Source organism: Nycticebus coucang, chromosome X (assembly GCF_027406575.1).
Source record: "Nycticebus coucang isolate mNycCou1 chromosome X, mNycCou1.pri, whole genome shotgun sequence".
Lineage (NCBI taxonomy): Eukaryota > Metazoa > Chordata > Mammalia > Primates > Lorisidae > Nycticebus > Nycticebus coucang.
This window is the reverse complement of record NC_069804.1, coordinates 56,839,101-56,866,515: the sequence shown is the minus strand read 5'-3', so window position 1 is coordinate 56,866,515 and position 27,415 is coordinate 56,839,101. Positions and strand designations below refer to the sequence as shown.

General features: G+C 35.8%; 1 protein-coding gene across 2 annotated transcripts in view; it reads left to right on the top strand.

Moving 5' to 3' along the window:
- SHROOM4 (shroom family member 4) overlaps positions 1-27,415 on the top strand; it is a 369,471-nt gene that overhangs the window by 260,451 nt on the left and 81,605 nt on the right. The gene's annotated exons all lie outside the window — the stretch shown is intronic.

Genomic DNA, 27,415 nt, shown 5'->3' with positions numbered 1-27,415 from the left:
TTCTGAGAATTGACTATTGATTTTGGCAATATGAAGGTCATTAACAACCTTGACCATTGAATGTTAGAGACAAAAACCTGAATGGATTATTTCATAAAAGAATGGGAGATAAAGAAGTGAAGATAAAAGTCTTTCTCAGAGTTTAGTTGTAAAGGGATATAGAAAAATAGAGTATTATCTGGAGGGACAATTCTGATAAATTTTTATTTGTCAATAAAATTACTTAATTTTATAAAGAAGGAAATATGTTCCAGTCCCTGACAACATGATAAGGTGACTATAGTTATCAATAATTTGTTGTTTTTTAATTTTAATTAAATCATAACTGTATACATATATGGGGTACAAGGTAGTGATTTGATATTCAAATATGGAATGCTTAAATCAAACTGATTAACATAAGCATCACCTCACTTATTTTTGTGGTAAGACATTTATAATTTACTCTTAGTTGTTTTGAAATATACTCTTGCATTGTGCACATTAGGCAAAATCCCACCAAATGCCCTCTCTTCTCCCACCAATCACCTTCCCCTCGCCTCCGCTCTCCCTCCTCTACCCTCCCTCTTGTTAGACTATATTTGTGTTTTATTATTCATAGGATAGTGTGTTTGTATATTAGTTTCATAATAGTATTGAGTACTTTGAATACTTCTTTTTCCATTCTTAAGATACTTTACTAAGAAGAATATGTTCCAATGCCATCCAGGTAAACATAAAAGATGTAAAGTCTCCATCTTTTTGTGGCTGAATAGTATTGCATGGTATACATATACCACAATTTGTTAATCCATTCATGGGTTGATACACGTTTGGGCTGCTTCCATGACTTGGCGATTATGAATTGGGCTGCAATAAACATTCTGGTGCAAATGTCTTTGGTGTAAAATTATTTTTGATCTTCTAGGTAGATACCTAGTAATGAAATTGCGGAATCAAACAGGTCAACTTTTAGTTCCTTAAGTATTCTCATACTTTTTTCCAAAAAGGCTGTATTAGTTTGCAAAACCCCCTGCAGTGTAGAAGTGTTCCCTTCTCTCTATATCCATGCCAACATCTGTAGTTTGGGGACTTTGTGATGTGGGCTAATCTTATTGGAGTTAGGTGATATCTCAAAGTGGTTTTGATTTGTACTTCCCTGATGATCTGTCCTTGGTCCTTGTCATCCTGGATGCTCAGGACTCACCACAGCTTCTCCATGGTCCAGTCCCTGAGCTGTAGTGCTGGTTTCCTCCTGTATACTTTAAATCATCTCTAAATTACTTGTAATATCTACTATAAGGTAAGTGCTATGTAAATAATTGTTACACTGTATTATTTAGGGAATAATGACAAGTTTTAAAAGTCTACACGTGTTCAGTACTGATGCAGTTTTTTTCCTAAATACATATATTTTCGATCTGCAGTTGGTTGAATCCATGGGTGCAGAATCCTCAGATACAGAGGGTCAACTGTAATTAATAACTCTGCATATTTTTTCCTCTATTTTTTAATACTTGATAATTTTTGAGTATTTTAGAACAATGAATTTTTGAAGCAAAATACAAAAAATTAATTTTTTACATTTACTTTGCAAGTTTTATGAAAATTTATGAATAATTGAATGCTTCCTTAATTGTATTTTATTTTTAATCCTTCAATCTTTATTATCAATAGAACATAAATTTTACGAACTCTAGATATAAAGAATAGTGATTATGCAGAAACAAAAACAAACATTAATTGTGTGGAATATATAATACCTTACAAGTGTATCATGTCTTTATTTCTAGTCCAAACATTGCTCCCCCAAAATAAGGTCAATCATATGTAATAATTAAATTCATTAAACTTGAGAAAGTTGATTAAAAATTAAATTAAAAAATAATTTATTATATATTTTAAAATATCTAGAAGGAAAGATTTGGAATGTTCTTAACATAGAAAAGGTTAAATATTTGAGGTTATAGATATCCCAATTACCCTGATTGATCATTTTATATAATATACCAAAATATCAGATATACCCCCAAATATGTATAATTATTGTGTATTAATTTAGAAATGCATATACACAAAACAATATATATTTGTAGGGTTATATTAAATAAAAGTATATATACATATAAAATAAGAAAGATAACTTAAATAATTAATATTAAATATCTTATTTAATAATGCTGCTAATGGAAATAATTCAGTAGCAAAAAGGAAATTGATGGTACAGAAAAGAAGGGATACTTGCAGCAGCAAGGTCCTGGTAAATATCACAGTATCAGTGGTGGGGGCTGTTGAACTTTGATAAGAATAATGATAATTTATCCACATTAACAAGAGGTAGGCAAGGTATGCTAGTGATGTAGTAATGGAAAGAAGAGGAAATTCCCTCAGTGCTTCTCTTTTAAAATCAAATATAAGGAGAAATCATCATCTGAGATTGAAGAGAGAAAGGGGGTATAAAAAAGAGAAAGAAAGGTCAATCAGAGATGTAGGAGGAGACATACAAGAGCATTATGTCATGGAATCCAATGACAGGTATGTAATTTCAAGAAAAAGCAGTCCATAGATCAATGGTATTAAATTTTCTTGCATTCAAGTCAGATGAATATTAAAAAGAGACTACTGAGTTTGCTGCTTTGGAGGTTATTGGTTGACTTTGGCAGAAAAGGCTTTATTAGAACACTAGGAACCCAATTTTAGTGAAGAGTAAATGGAAGGTGAGGAATTCTGTATGTGATTTTTTTTTTTTTTTTTTTTAGAAAAAGAGAGTGGCAAGGAATAAGTTGGGGAGAGGGACCTTCTTATTTCCTTTATTAGACTGTGAATACTTTGAGAAAAAGGAACATATCATATTCACTCATAGTACACCCAATGACATATAGAGTATTACTGCTGGCTTTCAACAAAATTTGAGTGTGTGAGTGAATAAATGAATTATGCACCCAGATAGAATCAACAAAATCTTCTAAGATGTTCTTTTAAGAATTGGATCTGTCCTGCTACTCTCAAAACACGTAGTTAGAAAAAGATTACTGAAGAAGTACTTTTTTACCCTAGAAGAGTGGAGGTGACAGGAGGTAGTTCACATGCAATCTGTGGTCCCTGGGCACCCATCCCACTGTCCCTTGTATAAAGTTTAACCCCAGAACTTCAAGAAATTTATTGCTGTTCTCTGCAAAAGGTAGAAGTACTGACATGGCTATAAGCTGTGGTGGGGTTGCAGTTTCCTCTGCTGAGGGTAACTTAAGAGTCAGCTATGGTAGAAAGGGGATGGAATTGGATGTGAGAGCACACAGCTGTATTTGAAGCCTATAATAAATACAGCTACAAAAGAGGAATTTCATAGAATGGGATCAGGGTAGATCAGAGAATAGTTGAATGAAATTAAGACAAGGGCTGTTTGGGCTATCAAGAGAAACCATCTTGACAGTGAAAATTGCTGGATTGTGGGCTAACCTTTGAAAGGAAATGGTGGAAACCCTGCCACTGAGTCATATATAATTATTTATAATTAGGACAATGTCATTGAGAAATAACATAGCATAATACAAGGAGAGATAGACTGGATGTGACCTAATAGCTTTTTCCTACACTAATTTGGTTGATTACATGAAAGAAAGGACAGATTGATCATTTTGTTCCTCCCACCTCATTGAGTGACTCATACTTGAGTTGACCACAGGCATGCAAAAAATAAAGAGAGAGAGAGACAAGAGAGAGGAAGGGAGGGAAGGAGGGAGGGAGGACAGAAGGAAGGAAGGAAGGAACGAACGAACGAACGAACGAACTTGGAAAGGACTTGGGAAGGGTAAGGAAAGAGCTTGGGAATGGGAAGGAAAGAACTAGGGGAAGAGGAAGGAAAGAACTAGGGGAAGGGAAGGAACAAAAATCCCATTAAGCAGATAATGGTAAATCAATAGGTTGGCTTAGAGAGGACTCAGAGTTCTCCAGAACTTAAAGAATTGGTCAGGAGCAAGTAAAGCTCCATAAAGTTAAGGCCTTTTGTTGTTCACCATTGATCTCCAGGACATTAAATACTGGAGTATTTAATGTATAAATAAATAGCTGATGAATAAGTGAATGATAACCTTGGGAAGAACACCTAGGAACACAGTATAATATGAACAGTACTATAATAGGTCTGACATGTGCCTGAAATTCTCTAAGTCGGTTTTATAATCTTCTTTCTACATGTTTCCCCCCCAGGATAAAATGAGAGCATGTTGATGAGATACTTGGAATTTAGCATCTTCAGAAGTATTAGCACTCTTTCTATTTTTCTAAACTCTATCAATTAAGTTGGACTTTATGTTTACATTTTAATTACGTTAGAAAGAGGGAAAATTATGCCTTTTCTCTTAAAAAATCATAGATGTTATGATTTATTGATGTTAAAACAGCTTAGCCTAATGTTAATCAACACCACAGGCAAATTTAGAGCATTTTAAAAAGAATAATAAACAGCTAAGTCTACTACCAGGTATGATACACTTTCATTTTGCTTTTACCAACTCCAAATCTCAATTAAAATTAAAATTAAAATAAAATACTCTCTGGCAGCATGTTTTAATCCTTGGGACTCCCTCAGTATCCAAAACACAAGTCTGCCTCATTCCGTGATTAATTCACACTATGTTGGCCACAGATAAGCTTGTTTCCCTACCATTGGCTATTGGAGCAAAGAAGTGGGAAACTCCAAATTTAACTGTTCAAATTTTTTTATTTCATTTCCTTATACCATTTCATCTTTACACACCAAACAGAATGTTTAGAAAAAAAGAGTAGCTTCATTAAGGCAGTGACACCACTAAGAATGTAAAAATTTCTTTCTCTCTTTCCTTAAAAAGGAGAGATTTTCTGCTATTCTCTTTTAAATTTATTCTCTTCCTTCCATTTTGCTGCTTTTTCAGATAGAATTAGGAGACACTAATTTAAAGTGGATACAATAACAAAATTTTAATTAATATCCCAGGAAAGCTCACTTCCTTTCAAAACAGGGCCTGATACTTTTTTTCTGAAACTTTTTTCGCTCAAGTGCTTACATCCCTTACACAGAACAGAATGTTTTGAACAATATTTAAACACAGTTTTTGGTCAGAGAGTTAAAGTGAACTTATCATAACAGCTAATGGGTACGAAGAATTTGGTGAACAATCAAGGAATGCTATAAAATAATTAATGAATGGGAAGGTCATTCAAGTGAAGGCTCTATAAAAGAATCAAGATTATTAAACCCAGAAAAGATAAAATTTTCAGGCCATTATAAATAGCCACTTTCCACGGATAGTTTCAAAAACAACAACAAAAACAAAATAAAAATGCCAACTTAACTCATTTCACAACCAACTTAAGGTCCACGGGTGAAGTTTTGCCTTGCAAAATAAATAAACTCTGTGTCTGATTCTTTATATCAATATATTTGTTTTTCAAGATGGGAAGAAACAATTTAATAATTTCTTTTAAGTACTAAAAAATATTCTCTAGAAAAAAACCTGCTTTTCTAAATTACCAGGAGTAAAGTCCCATGATCTTTGTCCACCCTCTTTTTTCTATCAACCCTAAGACCTCCTCTCAGGCACTTTAATTTTCTTGAAAAATCTACCTTCTCATGCTGTTCATACCAGGAAACACAATTCCATGAATACATTATGAGATATCTAATTATTTTCTTTTTCCTGTAAGGACAGCACAAGAAGAAACAGTATCATTTGTAGCAGGAGGGATTTTAGCTGGGTCTTCTAGAGGATTTCTAAGTCACTTTCTGTAGTCAGTGATAATTCACTGCAGAAAGCTATGGAATTTTGTTTACTGATTTCAGCAGATCTTTACCTCTCCAGAGATTCAATACTGAAGCAGAAAAGAAAGGAGTCGGCAGAATGACTGAGAAATGGACGAGTTACAGCCTTTTCATGTCTTTGTCTTATTCAAGGCAGAATTCTCTAAATGTTAATGTACTGAGGGAATCTAAACTACTTTTGTGAAGACTGAATGGCAAGCAGTCAAAAAGAACATTGGACTTTGTTCTATTTCTTTCTGTCTTTCACATGTATATATATATCTAGCTTCTCAGTCTGTCCTTTCATTATATAACATAATTTACATAATTTAGTTGGCTTCAACTACCTGAACACTGATTCCTCTCACATTTACATCTCTATTTTTTTTTTTTTTGAGACAGAGTCTCACTGTGTCACCCCGGGTAGAGTGTCATGGTGTCATAGCTTACATCAACCTCAAATTCCTGGGTTCAAGTTATCCTCTTGCCTCAGCCTCCCCAGTAGCTGGGACTACAGGTGCCCGCCATGATGCCCAGCTAGTTTTTCTATTTTCTTTTTTTTTTTTTAGAGACAGAGTCTCACTTTATGGCCCTCGGTAGAGTGCCATGGCATCACACAGCTCACAGCAACCTCCAACTCCTGGGCTTAAGTGATTCTCTTGCCTCAGCCTCCCGAGTAGCTGGGACTACAGGCGCCCACCACAACGCCCGGCTATTTTTTGGTTGCAGTTCAGCCAGGGCCGGGTTTGAACCTGCCACCCTCGGTATATGGGGCCGGCGCCTTACCGACTGAGCCACAGGCACCGCCCTAGTTTTTCTATTTTCAATAGAGACAGGGTCTCACTCTTGCTTAGGCTGGTCTTGAACTCCTAAGCTCAGGCAATCTACCCGCCTCAGCCACCCAGAGAACTAGAATTACAGGTGCGAGCCACATTTACATCTCTAAGATCAAGTGTACATCTCTAGCCCAGAACTATTTTCTAAATTTCAATCTCATATATCCTCTTCTCTGTAGGACAATTTAGCCAAGAGTCACAAGTACCTCAACTCAATGTGTCTTGATATTCTCTGCCCTACAAAAAACAAGAACATTCCCTCTTCCTTTCCTGATCCTGATCACATTTAATGGTTCTAATCCCCTAAATGAGGACTTCAGCAAGCTTCTTGATTCCCTGCTTCTCTCAGCTACTCACTTCACCTTTATCAAATCAGTTACCAAATATTATTGATTCTACCTCAAACACGTCTTCTTTCAAATCTCATACTTTTACCCTTCTTGAACATCTTAACCATTCCCCAAATGGTCCTTTCATGACTCTTTGCTTTTGTAGATGCTGTTCTCTCTGCTTGAAATAGTCTCTCACTCCTTCTTTACCTGGTAAACCCCTACTTGTTATTAAAAGATCTACTATGTATTGCAAGCCCTTCCTCATTCCTACAGGACAGCTAATGGTTTTCTCCTCTGTGCACTTACCACATCTTATCATAAGTATTAGTTTAGATATGTCTTTTCCCTACTAAATTGTGATCTCCTTGAAGGAAAAGATAGCATTTTAATCATATCTAAAGTCCTAGAATCTAGCACATAATAGTCTGTGTGGTAGCAATTAATGAAAGCATAGATGAGGTAACTTAAATCTAATTTATCGATTTTTCCCTTGATGGACCATGCTTTTGTTGTCAAGTCTAAAAACTATTGGCCATATCTTAGATGCCACCATATATTTCTTCTATTTTTTTCTAAATCATTTGTATTATATTTATTTAAATCTATGATCCATTTTGAGGTTTTCTTGTGTATACATGTAAGTATGTGACTTAGGTCAAGTTTTCTTTTTTGGTCTACGGTTGTCTTATTATTACAGCACCATTTGTTGAAAAGGCATTTCCTCTATAGAATTGCTTTTGCAACTTTGTCAGAAATAAGTTTGGCATATTTGTGTGGGTCTGTTTCTGAGTTTTCTGTTCCTTTCCATTGATCTTTGTGTTTAATTTTCCACCAATACAAAACAGTTTTGATTACTGTGGTTATATAAATCTTGAAATTCAGTAGATTGAGTCCTCCCACTTGATCATATTTTTCAAGTTTACTTTAGCTATTATAGTTGTTCTGCCTTTCTAGAAAAATTGTGTCTATATCAATAAAAAATCTCAGTGCAGTTTTGGTAGGAATTGCATTAAATATGTTTAAAAAGTGGGGGAGAACTGGCATCTTTACTATATTAAGTCTTCTACTCAATGAACATAGTGTGTCTCTCCATTTGTTTAAATATTCTTTTATTTATTTCATCATCATTGTGTAGTTTTCAGCATACATATCCCATACATTTTCTGTTAGACACATAAGTAATTCATTTTTGCAACAATTATAAATAGTTATTATTTTAAAAATTGTTTCTACATGTTTATTGTTAGTATATAGAAATGTGATTTGTTTTTGGTATGTTGATCTTATAGGCTTCAAATATGATGAACTTCTAGGAGTTTCTTTTGATTGTTTATTTTTGTTTGTTTTAGATTCCTTGGGATTTTCAACATATATTACTTGTAAATAGGGACAGTTTTATTTCATACTTGCCAACATGAATGCCTTTTATTACCTCCTTTATCTGCTATTAATGTAGCCATTCCTTTTTTCTTATGATTAGTATTTATGTAGTATATTTTCCATTCTTTCACATTCAATCTGCCTGTATAGTTTTATTTGAAGTGAGTTTCTGTTGAGTATAGTTGGGTCCTGTGTTTTTATGCACTCAGCTAGTCTCAGTCTTTTATTTGGTATGTTTAGACCATTTACATTTAATGCAGTTATTGATATGTTAGAGTTTGAGTCTAGCATTTGTTTCTGTTTTCTCTTTGTTCTCTTTGGTGTTGTTTCTCTATCTTCTTTTTTTCCTGCCTCACTATAGGTAAATTAAACATTAATTAGGAATCCATTTTGACTTATCTCTAGTAATTTTGAATATATCTCTTCATATAAGTATTTTAGTGGTTGCTAGAGATCAGAGTCTATTGATGTTGTCATTTTGCCAGTTTGAATGAAGTATAGAAACTTTAGTACTCTTTATATCACTTCATTATCCCTCATTTATAGTAAAATTATCTTAAATATTTCCATTACATATATTTAGAACCACATCAGGCATTGGTATAATTTTTTCTTCTACCATCAAAAATAATATCAAAAGTTCAAGAGGAAAAGGAAGTCTATTTTGTGTGTGTATGTGTATTGTTTCTTTTTTTCTGATATTCCAGGGTTTCTTCTTTTGTCATTTCCTTTTTGTTTAGAGAACTTCATTTTGCCACACTAATTAGTCTGCTAATAATGAATTCTTTTAGTTTTCTCTCATCTGAGAATGTCTTGATTTCTCCTCCATTCCTGAAAGATATTTTCTATTAATATAGGATTCTGAGTTGACAGTTCTTTTCTTTCAGCAGGTTAAAAAAAAAATACTGTGCTACTTCCTTCTGGCTCCATTGATTATCAATGAGAAATAAGATGTTATTCAAATTATTTTCCCCCTATAGATAATATGTAATTTCTTTATCTCTGCTTTCAATAATTTTTTCTTTGTCTTTAGTTTTCAAACATTTAAGTAAGATGTGTCTTGGGATGTATTTCTTATCCTGTTGGACTTGCTTAGCTTCTTGAGTCTGTAGGTTTATATCTTTTGCCAAATTTGAGAGGTTTTTAACATTATATCTTAAAATACTTTTTTGTAGCCCTGCTCTCTTTCTTATCTTCTTCTAGTACTTCAATACTAAGAATGTTAGATCTTTTGTTATAGTCCCAAAGATCCCTAAGGCTCTCTTCATGTTTTTCAGTGTATTCTCCTTCTAGTTTTCATAAACTGTCATTTCTATTGTTCTATCATTGAATTTATTGATTCTTCTATTGATGCTATAGGCATACATAGTTTTATTGCACTTCACAGATACTGCATTTTTACAAATTTGAGTATTTATGGCACCCCTGCATTAAGCAAGTCTATTGAAAAGACACCATTGTTTTCCTAGCAGCATATACCCTGTTTGTGTCTCTATGATACATTGTAGTAATTATCACAAGATTTCAAACATTTTCATTATTATTATATCTATTATGGTGGTCTGTGATTGCTGACCTTTGATGTTATAACTGTTTTGGGCACCATGAACTACGTTCATATAAAATGACAAACTTAATTCATAAATGTTGTGTGTGTTCAGACTGGTTCACTGGCCTGCCATTCCTCTGTCTCTTTCCCTCTCCCCAGTCCTCCCTACTCTCTGAGGCAGAACAATATTGAAATTAGGCCAGTTAATAACCCCAATGTCCTCTAAGTGTTCAAGTAAAATTAAGAGTTTAAAATCTCTTTCTTGAGCTCAAAAGTTACAAATCATTAAGCTTAGTGAGGAAAGAATATCAAAAGCTGAGAGGCCAAAAGCCAGGACTCTTTCATCAAATGGTTAGCCAAATTGTAAATGCAAAGGAAAAGTTCTTGAAGGAAATTAAGTATGCTACTCCGATGAACACACAAATGAAAGAAAGCAAAACTGCCATATTGCCTATGGCTATAGAAAACTAAAAGAAAGTTTTAGTGGTCTATATAGAAGAGCATACCAGTCATAATATTCCTGTAAGTCAAAGCCAAATCCAGAGCAAGGCCCTAACTCTCTTCAATTCTGTGAAGGCTAAGAGAGGTGAGGAAGCTGCAGAAGAAAAGTTGGAAGTGAGCAGAGGGTGGTTTATAAGGTTTAAGGAAATAAGCTGTCTTCATAACATAAAAGTGCAAGGTGAAGCAACAAATGCTGATGTAGAAACTATAGAAAGTTATCCAAAAGATCTAATATTATTAACGTGAGATATTATAGTAAACAGAAGAATTTTAATGTAGACAAAACAGCTTTATAGTAGAAAAAGATGCCATCTAGGACTTTCATAGTAAAAGAGAAGTCAATGCCTAGCTTCAAAACCTAAAAGAACAGGCTCTTTTCTTAGGGATTAATGCAGTTAGTGACTTAAGTTGAAGCCAATGCTCATTTGCCATTCCAAAAATCCTAGGACCCTTAAGAATTACACTAAATCTACTCTGCCTGTGCACTAGAAATGGAACAAAAATCCAGAATGATAACACATCTGTTTACAGCATAGTTTACTGAATATTTTAAACCCACTGTTGAGACTTACTCCTCAGGAAACAAAAGATTCCTTTCAAAATATTACTGCTCATTAACAATGCACCTAGTCACCCAAAAGCTTTATGGAGATGTAGAAGGAGATTAATGTTGTTTTCATGCCTGCTAACAAAATATTCATTCTTCAACCCATGGGTCAGCAAGTAATTTTGGCTTTCAAGTCTTATTATTCAAGAAATATTTTGTAAGATGATAGCTGCTATGGCAGTGACTCCTCTGATGCATCTGGACAAAGTAAACTGAAAAGTTTCTGGAAAGGATTTACTATTCTATATACCATTAAGAACATTTATTATTCATAAGAAGTCAAAATATCAACATTAACAGGAGTTTGGAAGAAGTTGATTTCATCGCTTATGGAGGGATTTTGAGGAGTTCAAGATGTCAGTGGAGGAAGTAATGTAGATGTGGTGGAAATAGTAAGAGAATTAGAATTAAAAATGGAGCCTGACAATGTGATTGAATTGATACAATCACATGATAAAACTTGAATGGAAAAGGAATTGCTTTTTATGGATGAGCAAAGGAAGTGGTTTTTTGAGATGAAGTCTACTTCTGGTGAAGATATTCTGAACATTGTTGAAATGACAACAAAGGATTTAGAATGTTACTTAAACTTAATAGATAAAGCAGTAGCCAATTTTGAAATAAACTCTACTTTTGAAAGAAGTTCTACTGCGGGTAAAATGCTATCAAATACCATTTCATGCTGTAGAGAAGTCTTTTGTGGAAGGTACAGTAAATTGATGTAGCAAACTGCGTTCTTGTCTTATATTAAGAAATTACCACAGCCACCCCAGTGTTCAGCACCTACCACCCTGATAAGTCAGCAGCCACCAATACTGAGGCAGGACCCTCCACCAGCAAAAATACTATGACTCATTGAAAGCTCAGATGGTCACTAGCATTCTTTAGTAAGAAAATGTTTTTCTTTTCCTTTTTTCTTTTTTGAGACAGAGTCTTTGTCACTCTCCGTAGAGTGTCCTAGTGTTACAGCTCACAGCAACCTGAAACTCAGGCTCAAGTGATTCTCATGCCTCAGCCTCCCAAGTAGCTAGGACTAAGGTGTCTACCACAAGGCTCAGCTATTTTTAGAGATGGGGTCTCTCTTTTACTCAGCTGGTCAAGAACTCCTGAGCTCAGGTAATCCATGCGCCTTAGCCCAGAGTGCTAAGATTACAGGCATGAGCCACCATGCCTGGCTGCAAAAAAATACTTTCAATTAAGGTAGTACAGGCCTGGTGTAGTGGCTAACATTAGTAATCCTAGCACTCTGGAAGGCGAGGTGGATGGATCACCTGAGTTCAGGAGTTCTAGACCAGCCTGAGCAACACTGAGACCTGTCTCTACTAAAAATAGAAATACTAGCAAGGCATTGTGGTAGGTATCTGTAGTTCCAGCTATGTGGGAGACAGACGGAAGAGGATTGCTTGAGCTGAAGAGTTTGATGTTGCTGTGAGCTATGACGTTACAGCACTCTACCAAGTGCAACAAAGTGAAACACTGTCTCAAAAAAAAATAACACTTAAGATATGTACATTGTTTTGTTGACATAATGCTATCACATACTTAATAAACTACAGTATGGTGTAAACAACTTTTCTATGCATTGAGAAACCAAGAAATTTGTGTGATTCACTTTAGTTTGATATCTACTTTATTGTGGTAGTCTGGAACCAAACCTGAAATATCTCTGAAGTATGTACATATTCATTCAGTTTTTTATTTTGAATATTGTGTTTTTAAGTTCTAAAATTTCCATCTGGTTCTTTATATCTTTGTAGGATTTGCTATTTCTTTGTTGAGTCTTTCTATTTTTTTCATTCATTTCATGCATCCCTATAATTACTCATTGAAGCTTTGTTATGCTGATTACTTATTCTATCATTCTGACACTTCTGTCATCTTTGTGTTTGCATCCATTGGCTATTTTTTTTCCATAAGTTCAGATCTTCCTGGTTTTAGTTTGAGGATAGATTTTTTTATTGAAATCTGGATATTTTGGGTGTTATGTTATGAGAATCTGAACCATATTTACTTTTTTCCAATTTTTTCATTTTTTTTGTTTGATTCATTGAGGGTACAAAGAACCAGGTTACATTGATTCCATTTACTAGGTAAAGTCCCTTTTATGATTGTGTCCTGCCCCCAAAAGATGTGTCACACACTGTGACACCCCCACCTCATCCCTCCTTCCCTCTCTCTGCTCTTCCCACCCTCCAACCCCCACTGTGTACTAGATCATTAATTGTCCTCATATCAGAATTGAGTACATAGGATTCTTGCTTCTCCATTCTTGTGATGCTTTACTAAGAATAATGTGCTACACTCCCATCCAGGTTAATATAAAAGATGTAAAGTCTCCATCTTTTTTAGTGGCTGAATAGTATTCCATGGTGTACATATACCACAGCTTGTTAATCCATTCCTGGGTTGGTGGGCATTTAGGCTGTTTCCACATTTTGGTGATTGTAAATTGAGCTGCAATAAACAGTCTAGTGCAAGTGTCCTTATGGTAAAAGGATTTCTTTTTCTTCTGGGTAGATAACCAGTAATGGGATTGCAGGATCAAATGGGAGGTCTAGTTTGAGTTCTTTGAGGATTCTCCATACATCCTTCTGAAAAGTTGTATTCATTTGCAGTCCCAACAGCAGTGTAAAAGTGTTCCCTTCTCTCTACATCCACGCCAGCATCTTCAGTTTTGAGATTTTGTGATGTGGGCCATTCTCACTGGGGTTAGATGATATCTCAGGGTGGTTTTGATTTGCATGTCTCTAATAATTAGGGATGATAAGCATTTTTTTCATGCTTGTTAACCATTAATCTGCCTTTGTTAGAGAAGAATCTATTCATCTCTCTTGCCCAGAGATATAAGGGAGTCTTTGCTCTTTTTATTTTGATTAATTTGAGTTCTCTGTAGATCCTAGTTATCAAGCTTTTGTCCGATTCAAAATATGCAAATATACTTTCCCATTGTGTAGGTTGTCTATTTGCTTTGGTTGTTGTCTCCTTAGCTGTACAGAAGCTTTTCAGTTTAATTAAGTCTCATTGGTTTATTTTTGTCATTATTGAAATCTTCTTCATAAAGTCTTTCCCCAGGCTGATATCTTCCAGTGTTTTTCCTGTGCTTTCTTTGAGGATTTTTATCATTTCATGCCTTAAATTTAGGTCTTTTATCCATCTTGAATCAATTTTTGTGAGTGGAGAAAGGTGTGGGTCCAGTTTCAGTCTCTTACATGTGGATATCCAGTTCTCCCAGCACCATTTATTGAATAGAGATTCTTTCTCCCAGTGTATGTTCTTGTTTGGTTTATCAAAGATTAGGTGGCTATAAGATGTTAGTTTCATCTCCTGGTTTTCTATTCAGTTCCAGATATCTATGTCTCTATTTTTGTGCCAATACCATGCTGTTTTGAGCACTATGGCCTTGTAGTACCGCTAATATTCTACTGAATGAAGTAAAACTGAAAGCTTTTCCACTTAGAACTAGAGCCAGAGAAGGTTGTCCACTATACAACATAGTGCTGGAAGTTTTAGCCAGTACAATCAGGCAAGAGAAGGAAATGAAGGGCATCCAAATAGGAGCAGAGGAAGTCAACTCTCCCTCTTTGCTGACAATATGATCTTATACTTAGAGAACCCCAAAGACTCAACCCCAATATTCCTAGAAATGATCAAAAAATACAGTAATGTCTCAGGATATAAAATCAATGTCCACAAGTCAGTAGCCTTTGTATACAGCAATAACAGCCAAGATGAGAAACAAATTAAGGACACAATCCCCTTCACAGTAGCTTCAACAAAAATGAAATACCTAGGAATATACCTAACAAGAGAGGTGAAGGACCTCTATAAGGAAAATTATGAAACCCTAAGAAAAGAAATAGAAGATATTAACAAATGGAAGAACACACTATGCTCATGGCTGGGAAGAATCAACATTATTAAAATGTCTATACTCTCAAAGCAATCTACAGATTCAGTGCCATCCCTATTAAAATACCAACATCATACTTTCAAGACTTGGAAAAAATAATTCTTCATTTTGTATGGAACCAGAAAAAACCTCATATAGCGAAGGTAATTCTTAGAAATAAAAACAAAGCCGGGAGCATCAGCCTACCAGACTTTAGGCTGAGCCATATTTGAACTTTCAGTTTTAGCTAGCTTCTTCTGACACCACTCTGGCAAGGAAGGGGGTCATTGCCTCATTACTGCCATGTGGAGGTGGAAGTACAGGATCTTTACTTGGCCTTGATTGATACCCAAGGAGGGAGGCTCTTTGTTCCTGCTAGGCTTCCACCAATTCCTCCCTTGCTGGGAATGCCTCCTTATTGCTCACCACATGGCCTTCTCTGATACTACAGAGAAGGGGAGTGGTCTCCTCACTGCTGGGCAGGCCTCCTCTGATATTATCTGAACAGGCAGAAGAAGGGGCTCTTTGTTATTGCCAAGTGGGGAGGTAGATGCCCATGCTCCCATTTGTTCTCTGTTTGACATCATGAGTAGGGGAAGACTTGTTATCACTCAACATGGATGAAAATCCTGTCTCTGTATTTGACCTTTTCTGCCAACACCTGAAGAAGAAGGCTTGGCGCCCACTGGTCCCCATTACAGCCCAGAAAGACAGAAGTCTAGGCTTCCCACTCCCCTTTGTTGGCATGAGTGAGGATGGGGCCACAATTTTTCTGTGATGCTTGGTAGCAGTTATTGTCTAAAAATTTTCTTTTTTGCTAGGCTACCCTTTTCCTGTATAGTGAGCAGACTTCCATTGGAGCTTATTTTGTCTGATAGCATTTCTAGGTTGTTGCTTCTCAGCTCCAAGTCTGGGTTAAATAAAGCAAAAAGAAAATCCAGGGAACTACCAATGTGTTGTCCCTTGGAACCCAAGACCCCCAGCTGGTTTGTCTCTGGAAGTACTCTCCATTACTATAAGACTCTTCTAATTAGATTGTTTTTTACTCTTGAGTTTTGAAATCTCTTTATGTATTCTGGATAATAGTCATTCATCATACATGTGTTTTGCAAATATTTTCTCCTAATGAGTAGTATCAGAAGCCAAATGAGAGTCTTCTTATATTTATTTTACATATACTGCCCAAGGGTTTTAATTACATTAGTGGAAGGAATAGGGAAAAGTTTATCTCCATTTTCCCGGAAGCAGAAATCAGAATAATGTTTTAGCCACCCAGTCTAAGATTTATAAGCATTATCTCCCCATATCTTTAATAAATTCAAAATTAAGTAAATGTCTTTACTAAAAATACAATGTCTTTATTAAAACTGCTAAATGAAGCAGACCTTAAGCACCCAAGCTGTTTCTTTTAGCTGATGAAAGAAACATTAATCCTGAAGCTGTTTTTAGTATGCCTCACCAGTCCTTATAACTTAACAGCTTCTTCAAGCCTCAGACTTAAACTTGGGTCCTTAAGAGCATTCCAACTCTGGATCTTAGTACAAGTGTTAATATCCCTTCTGGGATATGTCTTTGAACTGCCCCCTTTTTTTTACTTCAGGCCAGTTTTTATTTTGAATGAAAGCTTCAATCTAGCAAAAGTACATTGATTGCTTTCCAGCTAATCAAAGGGAAAGCATTGGTTGGCTTTTCTGGCATCTTGTTCAACTAAAAATGATTGTCTCTGGCTTCTAATGCACAGATATATTCTTCCTTTTCTCCTGTGGTGAGAGTGCAGAATATACTTCAATTTTGTTAAGTATAAAATTAATATATGCTTTTGAATAGTCTTTGAGAAGTTATACAGAAGAGTTTTCTCTCTTGGGGAAAAAGTGGAATATCACTTGCTTTTCTCCTCTCAGTCATAAAAAATGGTTTCATTTAAATTTGAGCACATTGAAAATTACTTACCTGAAGTTCTCTCTCTTTGTACTTTAGAAAGAGGATTTTTAGAGTACCCACAGCCCTTCCAAAAGAATGGAACATTTTGAACAAAAGTTAAAAATTAATTTTGGTATATGCATTTTATGTGAGATTAAGAAATTTTTCTCTTGTAATTTCTTTCCCTCTTTCACTCTCTTTGCTTCCTCCCTCATTTTTGGTGTGTATGATTCTTTGCTACTCTGTACTTCCTGGGAAAGGCTTGGGGTTTAATAAGGGAAATTTTAAGAATGAGTGGGAGAATGATGGAGAATATGGCTCATCTATTAGATGTGATTCACTATCACTATTGTGATGACTCTCCCAGAACAGGAAGAATCACTTCAAGCCCCTTTCATGCCACAGTCAGTAAATTATCACCATAAAAGGAATTTCTTCTCCCTTCTCTATTGCTCATCAAGGTAAAAGCTTGCAATGGTTTGTCACAGCTGGACTGGGAAATTAGCTCTGTGTCACCTGTGTATTATATACCAGGATCTGAGTAGCTTTCTAGGTTTGGGACCTCATGAAATACATAGTGAAAACCAAGGTTGAGAATGCACATATCAGTTGCCCTAAGGCCTCAAAGCTAATAAGTTGGCACTGGGACTCAAATCCCATCTCTGTGAGTGACTCCAGATCCTATCTCTTTCCTGAGTTTGGGTAACTCCAGTCATTAATTAGGACTATTACAATTCTACAACTCACTGAGATAGTTTTGATCAGTTCTCTACCCAACAGTTGGTTTGAAAATGTTAAGACCAGTAAGTGATATACTAAGTTCGCCTTAGGAACTTAAATCCAGAATGAGGGATTCTTGCAAGGTGACTTCCCACCTAACTTTGAAGAGGTTGATCCAGAACCATGATTACTTTCAGGTTTAATAGTCTATAGATGTTAGTTCTGTCCCCATGTCCCAGCACATACTATGGGTCATATATACAGTGCTAGCAGCTGTCAAGTGCATAATGACTTTTCATTGTCACAGTTCTCTTGTGAGGTATAGAGGTGAATAAATGCTTATATTACAGATGAGGGGATTGAGGTACAAAGAAATAGACATGTCACTATTACACAGCCAGGTCTGTCTGACCAGATATCTAGTTTGCTCTCTAATACCTCAGTAGGTTCCAACTTTTGTCTCATTAAGTAACGTTTTCAGAGGCTTTAAACTGAATATCTTAGCTCTGTTCTTCAGAAATCCTTATATGAATTTAAAAATCCTTAAGTCGTATATGCTTTCTGCCTTGCCTCACCCTGTGTCATCCTCAACAGTAACCTTGAACCCCCCCTCCACTACAGCACTGATCAAAAGAAAAGTATAAATTGCTCTGAGAGAATAATTGAGTCTTTCTCAGTCAACAATGCATTAGCCATGCTTTGGCCTAAGATGCTTTCCAATCTCCACAGAAGAATAAACTGAGTTAATTGGTGGATGGGGGAAGGGTTAAGGTTCTAGATATGGGTCTGTTTGCAACTGCAGTGATGGTTATTAGAGCCATACATTAAGACATTTGGTAGCCATCGGTGGGGTGAGGGCATCTTTGCTGACCTGAAGCTGGGTCAGTTTCAGTCATTAGGAAAATATTGGCATTTGTATTCTACATTTCTCCTATTTCTCCAAAGTGTGCTATGTTTAATAATGTATGTATTAGTAGATACTGAAATATGAGTTTTTAATTGAGTCTTTTTCTCCCAGAAGGTTTAAATTGTCCCCAAAGTGTGTGTGTGTGTGTGTGTGTGTGTACGTGTGCACATGTGCACACATGCTTTAAAGCAAGTATCACTGGAGAAGTTGACACCTCATTATGTGCAGGTTATTGCATTTGTGGAGCAGAATCTCCCTTAAGTGATATATCTACTATGTGTCGTCAAAAATTAATTCACTTTACATGTGCATGTTTTCATTCCAGCATCTTTAATAGGGAAATATATTCTAGTAAATTAGTTTACAGTGTTTCTAAATAATAAATCATACACATCAATAAAAGAAAACACCTAAAATGTGCATATTTGAAATTCGATTATAAGTTGATTAACCTTATGTGCCTTTTCCACATTTTTTATCGTTGTCATTTTCCCTTGCTGTCAAACAATTCATTTTTGGAACATAAGATGCATAATTTTCTTTTTTTTTTTTATTGTTGGGGATTCATTGAGGGTACAATAAGCCAGGTTACACTGATTGCAATTGTTAGGCAAAGTCCCTCTTGCAATCATGTCTTGCCCCCATAAAGTGTGACACACACCAAGGCCCCACCCCCCTCTAAGCTGTGGTATATGTATACCATGGAATACTATTCAGCCATTAAAAAAATGGAGATTTACATCCTTCGTATTAACCTGGATGGAAGTGGAAGACATTATTCTTAGTAAAGCATCACAAGAATGGAGAAACATGAATCCTATGTACTCAATTTTGATAGAAAGATGCATAATTTTCAATGTTAATACAACACCCTGCTGCATCTCATATCCCTTTGCATTATGGCGCAAGTTTACTTTGGGGACACAAAGGTACTTTCTCCCATTAATCATAGTAACTGTAATTATACGCTAACCCTGAGATATAAATATATTTATTACTCACTTGTTAATCAGAATTTTTTAATTTCTTTTTTTTTATTGTTGGGGATTAATTGAGGGTACAATAGACCAGGTTACACTGATTGCATTTGTTAGGCAAAGTCCCTCTTGCAATCATGTCTTGCCCCCAAAAGGTGTGGCACATACTAAGGCCCCACCCCCCCTTCCCTCTCTCTGCTCTTCCTTTCTCCACCCCTCCCTCCCTCCCTCTTTCTCTCTCTGCTCTCCCCTTCCCCCACTCCCACCGTGTCCTTAATTGTCATTAATTGTCCTCATATCAAAATTGAGTACATAGGGTTCATGCTTCTCCATTCTTGTGATGCTTTACTAAGAATAATGTGTTCCACTTCCACAAGAATGGAGAGGCATGAATCCTATGTATTCAATTTTGATATGAGGACAATTAATGACAATTAAGGTTATGGTGGGGGAGGAAAAGAGAAAGAGGGACAGAGGGAGGGGGGTGGGGCCTTGGTGTGTGTCACACTTTATGGGGGCAAGACATGATTGCAAGAGAGACTTTACCTAACAATTGCAATCAGTGTAACCTGGCTTATTGTACCCTCAATGAATCCTCAACAACAACAAAAAAAGAATAATGTGTTCCACTTCCAACCAGTTTAATACAAGGGATGTAAAGTCTCCATTTTTTTAATGGCTGAATAGTATTACATGGTGTACATATACCACAGCTTGTTAATCCATTCCTGGGTTGGTGAGCATTTAGACTATTTCCACATTTTGGCGATTATAAATTGAGCTGCAATAAACAGTCTAGTGCAAGTGTCCTTATGATAAAAGGATTTTTTTTCTTCTGGGTAGATGCCCGGTAATGGGATTGCAGGATCAAATGGGAGATCTAGCTTGAGTGCTTTGAGGTTTCTCCATACTTCCTTCCAGAAAGGTTGTACTAGTTTGCAGTCCCACCAGCAGTGTAGAAGTGTTCCCTTCTCTCCACATCCATGCCAGTATCTGCAGTTTTGAGATTTTGTAATGTGAGCCATTCTTGCTGGGGTTAGATGGTATCTCAGGGTGGTTTTGATTTGCATTTCTCTAATAGATAGGGATGATGAACATTTTTTCATATGTTTGTTAGCCATTCATCTATCTTCTTTAGAGAAGGTTCTATTCATGTCTCTTGCCCATTGATATATAGGATTGTTGGCTTTTCTCATGTGGATTAATTTGAGTTCTCTATAGATCCTAGTTAACAAGCTTTTGTCTGATTCAAAATATGCAAATATCCTTTCCCATTGTGTAGGTAGTCTATTTGCTTTGGTTGTTGTCTCCTTAGCTGTACAGAAGCTTTTCAGTTTAATGAAGTCCCATTTGTTTATTTTTGTTGTTGTTGCAATTGACATGGCAGTCTTCTTCATGAAGTCTTTCCCCAGGCCAATGTCTTCCAGTGTTTTTCCTGTTCTTTCTTTGAGGATTTTTATTGTTTCATGCCTTAAATTTAAGTCCTTTATCCATCTTGAATCAATTTTCGTGAGTGGAGAAAGGTGGGGGTCCAGTTTCAGTCTTTTACATGTGGATATCCAGTTCTCCCAACACCATTTATTGAATAGGGAATCTTTCTCCCAAGGTATGTTCTTGTTTGATTTACTGAAGATTAGGTGGTTGTAAGATGTTAGTTTCATTTCCTGGTTTTTCTATTCGATTCCAAGTGTCTATGTCTCTATCGTTGTGCCAGTACCATGCTGTCTTGACCACTATGGCTTTGTGGTATAGCCTAAAATCTGGTATGGTGATGCCCTCAGCTTTATTTTTATTACTAAGAACTGCATTAGCTATATGGGTTTTTTTCTGGTTCCTTACAAAACGCGGAATTATAATCATAATTTTTTACATCAAAACTATACAAAAATATTTTAATTCAATTAAGAACAAAATAAAAAGACAAGAAAAATATTTATGTTATGAAAGATAGAGCTCTGAGTACTTTGTTGAAGTAGTGGAAATAATGGGCAAGGCTTTAACTATCTCATAGTCTCAGCTTGGTGCCCATAGCACAGTGGTTACGGCACCAGCCACATACATCTTTCTTGGGTGGTGGGTTCAAACCCGGCCCGAGCCAGCTAAACGACAATGTCAACTGCAACAAAATATATCCGGGCATTTGTGGCAGGAACCTGTAGTCCCAACTACTTGGGAAGCTGAGGCAAGAAAGTTACTTAAGCCCAAGAGTTGGAGGTTGCTGTGAGCTATGATGCCATGGCACTCTACCAAGGGCAACATAGTGTGACTCTGTCTCAATATATATATGATAGTCTTGTCTTTATGGTAATTCAGAGCAATTTCCACTTGACAAGGATCTGGTAAGGATTATATAGGTACTTCTTGAGAAAGTATCTAGAACAGTACCTGATACTGAATATCCAGTGAATGTGTACTATTCTTAATATGGCACTTGGAAGTTAAAAAGAAGGTATGCATTTTCCAAAAATTAAGTCACCAAAAATTCTTTAATTAACAAGCTCTCATGATACAATTTTATTGATTTAATACATATTTTTTAGTGTTTAGCATGTTTGTTAAACAATGTCTTGGTGATCATAGTAGGAATATGTTCTAGCCCTATACTCTAGTTGAGAGAGTTAAAACATATATAGGTAAAATGGCTGGGCAAGGAAGTAGGTGATTATCAAAATGAAAGATACCAGCAGCATGTGATTTTGAAAACTGGAGGAGGAAAACATAACCATGTGCTTATAAAAAAGAGGGAGAGCTTGGCCTGATTCCTAAATAGTCTTTGGGAAGGCAAGGCATAACGAGAGGATGGGGAGAAAGGTAGGCTTAGGGAATATTAGGGAGGCCCATTCAACTCAAGATTTTTGGAGGGGATCAGTGAGAAAAAAATTGAACAATCTATAGAAAGCCTAGAAAAGAAATACTTGGCAGGTAAAGGGGAGCCATTATAGGATTTCAGGTAGGTTAGTAAATAAATAATTGGTGTTTGTGGAAAATTGGTGTGGGTTGGATTATATTTAGGGAGGTCATGCAGCATGGCTGCTTATGCAGAGGAGATATTAGTGACAGGATGAAGTTCATAGTTAATAATAGATATTTCAAACCCAGTACTTGGTGACTAATGTAGTATAAAGGCTAAAGTAGTGGAGGAGTAAACAATTACAAGGTTTGAGCCAGTCAGAAGGTTAAAGATTTAAAACAATACAAAACAAAACAAAAAGATAAATTAGGAAGAGATAGGCTTGGTGTCAGTTTTGTTTTTGTTTTTGTTTTGTTTTTAGTTTGAGGTGACTGATAGAGATCCAACTGGCACTTGGAGAGATTAGGTATAACTGCTATGGTATTTAGGTGAGATGTGAGGACTAGAAATTGTCCCAGACCTATAGAATGTTATTCCTAATCTAAACTAATATAAATTCCACATAAATATGCTCAGGTTGTCTCTTCATCCTAAAAATATCATCTCTCCTTACTTTCATCCTCATCCAGCTACCAATCTACAGGGTGTCCCAAAGGTCACCCCACACAGGAAAAATTAACAAATTCATATTTTGTATGTTTAATATTTATATGTCAACACATAGAGAAATATTTTTAAATAGTTTTTAAATTTTCATAATAAGTATTTTGTAAATAAAGGTGCATTTTGCTGCAGTTTCCCATTTTCCTTATGTATGTATATGTATATTCTGTATTTTCCTTCACAACCAAACTTCATAGACTATTAAAATGTATTCTTATACTCATTATCTCTTCTTTCCTTTTTTTTTTTTTTTTTGCAGTTTTTTTTGTTTGTTTGTTTGTTTGTTTTTTGGCCAGGGCTGGGTTTGAACCCACCACCTCCAGTATACTGGGTCAGCGTCCTACTCCTTCAGCCACAGGCGCTGCCCTATTTTCTTACCTCCCACTTCCACACTGTAGTCTGCTTTCTGCTGCTACTGCAAGCACAGCACTCTTCTCTTTAAGGTTCCAAGATCAATTAGTGTCCTCCAGATAGAAAAAAAAAAAAAAATCAAGGAGCATCCTTCCTTCTCCTTTTCCAATAAGCAATTTTTCAATAGCAGTTTTTTAACCATTGGTATATAACAGAACTGTTGTCAAACTGTTTATCAGCTGGATCACCTTTCATAAGTTACTTACTTTCCTTATCTGTAAAATGAGGAGAATTATATCTAGCTTATAGAATTATATGGGTAAATGATGAAATATGCACAAGACCATTGGAAATAGTAGTTACTTAGAAAATATTTTCTTTTGTCATTGAAGCATTGGGTACCATTGAGCACTTCTTTCTAGAATTTTCTTTATTATTATTGTTATTATTACAATACCTCTTTTTATTTGTTTTCCTCTTATTACTTATCTTTAGCTCCTTTTCCTTAATTTTTCTTATTATAATCTAACATGTCCAAGCTGAATCTATAGTATATGTAAGATTAGTGGAAAAAAAGGTCTGAAAAAAAGAAAAATAATGGTGAAAGAGGCATGTCCTATTGAAATAGTAATTAAAATACTAGCATATTAATAGGTAATCAAGTGTAGATATTGATCCAAAAACAGAGTTTAGTGTATGATTTTTAGTATATGACTTCATCTTGGAATATTAAAGTTCTTTTTAAGGAAAACACAAAACCTGGAAGCCATGTAGGAGAAAATTATTAAATTTAATAATTTAAAAGTTTAAAGCACCATAAAAATACATAAATAAAACCCAAAGACAAAAAACTAGGAAAGAAGTTTTACATCTGGTATGGCAAGAGGCTAATTTCCTTAATATAGAAAGAGTTCTTTAGAATCACTGAAGAAAATGCCAACAAATCATTCTATTAATAAAAGAGAGAAAAAAGGCCTGGAGGCAGTTCAGACAAAAAGAAAGTTGACTTATAAAAATAAATGAAGATGCTTGACAACACTAGTAATGGTCCTTGGACCACCAGCATCTACACTAACCAAAAGCTTGTTAGAAATACAGTCCCACCCCAGACCTATTAAATCACACTCTGCATTTTAATGAGACCAAAAATAGTCAATGTAAATGCAGTAGCACATTCATAGTTGACCATCTCCCTACATTAACCACCTCCTTAAGTTGACCTAATTTTTCACAGACTGGACATGTACCACATGTACACATTGGTATAATAGGCCCAGTTCCTTATGTTGACCATATCTGTATATTTGCCAATTTGTTACAGTCCCTTGAGTGGTCAACTTAGCAGGAAGTTCCCAGGGCTCATGTGGAACACTGTGAAACCAGCTAAAAGCCTTTCTGAAGAGAGACCTTATCAGGGAGGCACATATATGTCCCTTGCTTATCAGCCCATGTGTGCCTCTAACAATGGCAACTGTGACCTAGTAATTGCCCTCTTGGTTCTGGAAACTTCATCACTATTAATAAATGCATTCCCTTATTTTCTATTCACTTTATTTTTCATTTCCCAATGGCACCTTCTAAGGCAGTGATTTTCTTTTTTTTTTTTTAGCTTTCATAGCATTTTCTTAGTTATTTTGCTAAGACCAGGCAGCTGGAGTCCAGTAGCCTCATCATAGCTCACTGTAACCTTGAACTCCTGGGCTCAAATGATCCTCCTGCCTCAGCCTCCCAAGCATCCAGGACTACAGATGTGCACCACCACCCTCAGCTAACTTTTTAAAAATTTTTATAGAAGCAGAATCTTCCTGTGTTGCCCAAGCTAGTCTCAAACTCCTGGCCTTAGTGATCCTCTTGCCTAAGCCTTCCAAAGTGGTAGGATTACAGGTGGAGTCACCATGTCTGGCCCTCTAAAGGGTCTTGAAAATGTTGTTCTATCTAGAACACTCTTTTCTCCCCTCCTTCCCTAATTATGTCTTACCCATCCTGTTTCTGAGGCCAATTTTTAGTTCGTAATAACAAACATATTCCCTTTACTCCTTGATTATATTTAATATCTTTATGATATATTTTCATAAATCCTTCTTTGAGGAACTCAACACAGTGCCAGCTTTACAATTTTGTGTGTGTGTGTGATTATAGTCTAATTTACCCTATTAGACTATAAGCTCTAGGAGGTCAGAGACTGTGTTTTTGAAACCATTGCCTTCCCAAGACTAGCCAAGGAGTACACTGTGCTTACTAATTGCTCAATAAAAGTATGTTGATGAAGAATGAAAAAAAAAAAAGAAATGCATTCCCAACCCTACAGTCCAGGTGCTTTTTAAGCAACTGACCTCTCTTATATACATAGCACTGATAGCTGAAGGGAGGCTCCCAGACTACTTTGGAAGCCAAGATCTCACATGCGTCAAAGCAGCAGATTTGAAGATCTTGATTGCACTAATGTACACAGCTATAATTTAACAATAAAAAAATGCCAAAAATAAATAAATAAAATGTGTGGTACAGTAGTGGTTCCTAAACTGAGTGTTCATTAGAATCACCTAGAAAGCTTATTAAAACTCAGATTATGAGCCCCACTCTCAGAGTTTCTGATCTAGAAGATCTGGATTGAGACTTCAGAATTTCATTTCTGACAAGTACCAAGTGATACTGATGCTGATCTATAGAATAAATTTTGAGAACCATTATTGCGGGGGATATAAGAATTTGGGAACAAAATCTTGTCTTTAAACTTTGCATGATTTATTTCACTTCCTGAACCTTGATTCTCTTCTTTTCTAAAGTGGAGTTTATAAGGTTGTTGTGAGGATTAAATGGAATAGTATATATGAAAGTTCTTTATGAATTGTAAATATCACATAAAAGTATTAATAGTTAGATGACTTCAGAAATGGTACTTGCTGCCACCCCCTACCAGATTTTCCTGTACTTTGTTTCCTCTCCAACCAGCTTAGTCCCACCGAGTCCATCTGGCAACTGGAAAGGAACTAAAGTCAGGAAGGCACTGGGGAGCATTTTATTCAACCCACTGGGCATGGCCTTGATACTGACCTTGACTTGACCACCCTTTTCTTCTGTCTGGCCTCCCCTCAAACTTGCACCTTATTCTTCCTGCCCTGGCCTGCTCTCAAAGCAAAAAGAAAACAGCTCCCAATGCTAATATTGGGGGGTGAAAATTGTCAGATTGAGGTTTTTAAAAATTAGAACAGAAGAATCCAGAGCCAAGTAGCAAAACCATGTTGAGAAAGAGAATTTTGCTAGGTTGGTGGGCTCCAGGCTGATTGCCCCGAAGGCAAAATCCAGATGTTTGAAATAGTTAAGTGAAATCACAAGTATAATTTCAGATTCCTAACTTAAGATTGTATCAGATAGTTGTATTGGACAGTTGCCTGGGTAAATGGTATGTCTATATAGAATAGTGTCATTTTTTTAGAAACCTTTTGTTATTCAAAAGGGGATATATGTGTAGAGTAGAAAATAGGGAATTTTTTTTTTAAGTATGAATACGAATAATGACCATTAATCCCATCAATCCCATCACACAAAAGTAAATACTCACTGGTAAGATATTAGCACATTTACATCCAACGTTTCAATATGTGTATATTTTATATGAATATGTGTGTATATGTATATACAGAGGGTACCAAAAAATGTATACATGTTTTAAGAAAGCAAAACAGTGTATTAAATTTGTAATATTCAATATATATTGATAACAAAAGATGACAAGTCAGGTTGAGCACCTCTTGTCATTGCAGAAGTTAAATGAAACTTGAGTATTACAAATTTAATGAGTTTTTTTTCCTTTCTTAAAATGTGTATACATTTGGAGGCACCTCTGTGTATTTTTTGAATTGGGTTGTTCAAGTTTGTATACTATTTTTTTCACTTACCCTTACATATTTTAGCCCTTTTCAAGATCATTATGTAGACTTCAGAAACATGGTTTTTGATGGCAAACTATTACTACTTCATGTGGATGTACAGTATTTCGCCTAATTCGTCCTAAGTGATGGACAGTTAGGATATTCCTAATTTGACTATCATGAACAATCCTGCAGTAGATGATACTTTGTGTACATAAATCAACATGCATATCTCTAATTGCTTTCTTAGGATAGAATCCTAGGAGTGGGAAGACTGAATCACAGGTTAAGAATGTTTCTGAAAA